This window comes from Triticum dicoccoides, chromosome 4A (genome assembly GCF_002162155.2).
Source record: "Triticum dicoccoides isolate Atlit2015 ecotype Zavitan chromosome 4A, WEW_v2.0, whole genome shotgun sequence".
Lineage (NCBI taxonomy): Eukaryota > Viridiplantae > Streptophyta > Magnoliopsida > Poales > Poaceae > Triticum > Triticum dicoccoides.
Genome location: NC_041386.1, coordinates 705,805,444 through 705,808,848, shown reverse-complemented (window position 1 = coordinate 705,808,848; position 3,405 = coordinate 705,805,444). Strand labels below are relative to the sequence as shown.

The window sequence follows — 3,405 nt, the reverse complement described above, 5'->3', positions numbered from 1 at the left end:
AGCTGCTCTCTCCCCTCCCATTTCTTTCTCTCTCCCAAAGATTATCATAGGAGTCACATCAACTCTCTCTCCCATGCGAAGGAGCACTTCATCCATTATCTACTCTACAGTGGAGGAGAGATGATGAGAGGTGCTGCTGTGTGTAAGAGAAAAGGAAGGGGGGAAAGAGAGGGAGCGCTTTTGTGAGTCAGAAGAGGAGAGAGAGAGGTGTTGTGACATTGTCTGACAGTTTGAGAGAGAAAAGAAGAGAGAGGCGTTGTGGGAGGGAGAAGGGAGAGATGTGTAATGCACGAGAGAGAAGCAGAAAGAGGTGATGTGTGTGAGATAGAAAAGGAAGAGAGAGATGATGTGAGAGATATAAGAGAAGGGAGAGAGATGTGTTGTCTGATAGTGTGAGAGAGAAAAGGGAGAGACAGGCGTTGTGATAGAAAAGGGAGATACGCTGCTAGAGTGAGCATGCGAAGATTATTGTTCTGCAAATCACATTGGGGAGCAGGCCACGGTTCAAATCTCGAGGAAAAGGAATCTGCTGCCAACGGCATAGATAGTAGGTACCGTGTAGCTCAGTCTTCATAAAACCACACTCTGGGTGGGGTGCTCAGGCTATGCTGCTTCATTTCAAAATTCTGAGGCTGGGCTGTCGCCATACCGTCAATTCGTCCATGGATGTTTCTGTTGGCAGTTACATTTTCAGAAGTTGCTTCTGCTTAACACGTGCACCATGGAGTTCTCTGCTATCAACCTCCCATCTGAACGACGATGGACCAGATGGTTTTTCATTGTCGAGGCAGAGGACGGAGCGCTTGGAAGACTCGCTAAATGGTACTATGATTTTGGGTACTTTCATGAGGATTTTGATGAGGACTCAGGCGATTCATATTGGCTCACGTATTCCGTTCTGACAAATAACCAATGGCACCCAGAGAAGGTCATCACATTGCCGGCAAAGCGTGCGATACTGATTGGTGTAGCCGAGGGATACCTGCTTATAAAGGCGCTGTACACCAACTCTTCGCAAGAGGAACTATTTGGATACTTTACGGTGGACGTGAAGACGTTGCAGGTTGAGCTGTTTGCACTAGTGCAGAACCGGCCTTTAGTGCCGGTTCGTAACGGCCTTTAGTGCCGGTTCGTCAATCGGCACTAAAGCGTGGGGACTAAAGGTCCCCCCCCTTTAGTACTGGTTCGTCACGAACCGGCGCTAAACTGACACCACGTGGCACGAGTCAGTCCCGTGTGTGTGTAGGACATTAGTACCGGTTGGTAACACCAATAGGTACTAAATGTTTAGGTTTTTTTATTTTTCCTTTAATTTTGTGTTTTCAATTTAATTTAGTGATTGTTTTACATTATAATGAGTTGTTAAATCATTAGGTTAAAGTACCACAGATTAGTTTCGACTGATGCATTCATAGCTATATAACTAGCTAAGTGATCAAGAGTATGCATATATCCATATTATACTTGATCACCTAATTAGGTGATCAAGTATAATATATATGGATATGGCATATACTTGATTACCGCTATCTAATCACCACCAACACTATCTTAAAGAAGAAACATTCACTTGTACCAGAAGCAAAAATATCATCGAGTTCAACATGATGGTCATGATATTATAAGCGTTCATAACACCACAAAAGCAAATCATTCTTTGAGATTAAGTTCAGGAAGAAGAACACGGACTTGAGAAGACAAGTACTAAGAGCATGAAACTAGCTAAATCACTCTTGCTGCTCTCTCTCAGGTAAAATAGCATAGAACATGTATAGCTCTCCTGATTCATCATACTGGAGCATGCAGATGATCATGTCTCCTAATCATGGGAAGCGCTTCTCATTGCTGCCCCCTAGTACTTCTCTGTGATCGTTAACAATTTTCTTCCAATCTTTCACAATTAAGCATTCATCACTTCTAGAAATCCTGAATGCACTCATGTGCAATGCAGGATATCTTCGCCTTAAGCTAACAATTGACATGCGACCTTTAGTCTCAATCCCCTGAGGCACAACTGTCATCGGGAGTTCCTGTTGAAGAACATCGTATAGTACTTGATTAATATACTTAGCAATGAAAGTTTAGCAAAAAAATATGTATGCAAAAGATGCACTGAGGACAAATAGTAAAAATCTTACCATCATTCCTAAATAGATGTGACCGTAGTTCAATACGATCACTATTGGTCGCACGTTTTGAGTACTAACATTTCTAAGTGCAAGAAGAAAATTTGTCTTGACAGTATGAAGATCCTCAAGCCATGAAATATAATGACTTATCTCCTCGCAGTTTAGTTCAGCTCCGGGACAGTATTAGGTCCGGTCTACCAAGCGCCGGACATGTTTGCTTGAATGGAAATAAGCTGTCAATAGAAATTAGTTGTCAATTATTTTTGAATAAGCAATATCAAAGACAAAAATATAGTTGAGAATAACTCACATAATGGTAGAACTGGAGGCGTCTGCACATCGACCCAGATATCCCTATTACCTTCAATATCATCTTCCGGACGAATATCAAAGGTGATAGTCATATCATGCTCAAATGCATAAGCCTTGCATAGTGCTTGCCAATTTTTGCATTCAAAATAGGTGTACGTGTTTGCATTGTATACTTTGACGTTGAAAGTATAACCATGCTCAGTTTTCAGGTAAACTCTCTTTACCTCCATAGTTTCCATAGCTTTGAAACCTATCTTATCCAAGACAAAAAAAATTGCATGACAGGGGATGCGCTAGTAGAATAGTGAAAATTAAAAATTATAAGTTAAAGCAAATGAAGCATATATAAGTCATGCTTAATTACGAAAACAGACTTGTCGTTGTGACTTACTGTATCGAATTCGAAGGTCTCATCCAGCTTGATGCTGAATCGCCTATCATCAACAAAGAAATTTCTGTCACACATGCCGCGTTAGTCTTCAAAGTATTCGCACATAATGAAATCTTTTTCGTCGTCAGACGACATTTCCTATGTTCATATAGGCGAAACATTAATTCAACTAGTACAACTAAGCATTTACTAAAAAAAACTAGTTCTATTAATTCAACTAATTCAAATAATCTCATATACCTAAATTTTGAAACTAAAAATAAACTAGTTATATTAATTCAACTAGTTCAACTAAGCATTTACTAAAAATAAATTAGCTATATTAATTCAACTAGTTCAAATAATCTCATATACCTAAATTTTCTTACTAAAAATAAACTAGTTCTACTAATTCAACTAGTTCAAATAATCTCATATACCTAAATCTTGTTACTAAAAATAAACTAGTTCTATTAATTCAACTAGTTCAACTAAGCATTTACTAAAAATAAACTAGTTGAATTAATATAACTAGTTCAAATAATTAATCTCATATACCTAAATTTTCTTACTAAAAATAAACTAGTTCTATTA

At 38.7% G+C, this 3,405-nt stretch overlaps 1 pseudogene; it reads left to right on the top strand.

Annotated features, from left to right (window-relative positions):
* LOC119284160 overlaps nucleotides 1-3,405 on the top strand; it is a 7,613-nt pseudogene that overhangs the window by 1,201 nt on the left and 3,007 nt on the right.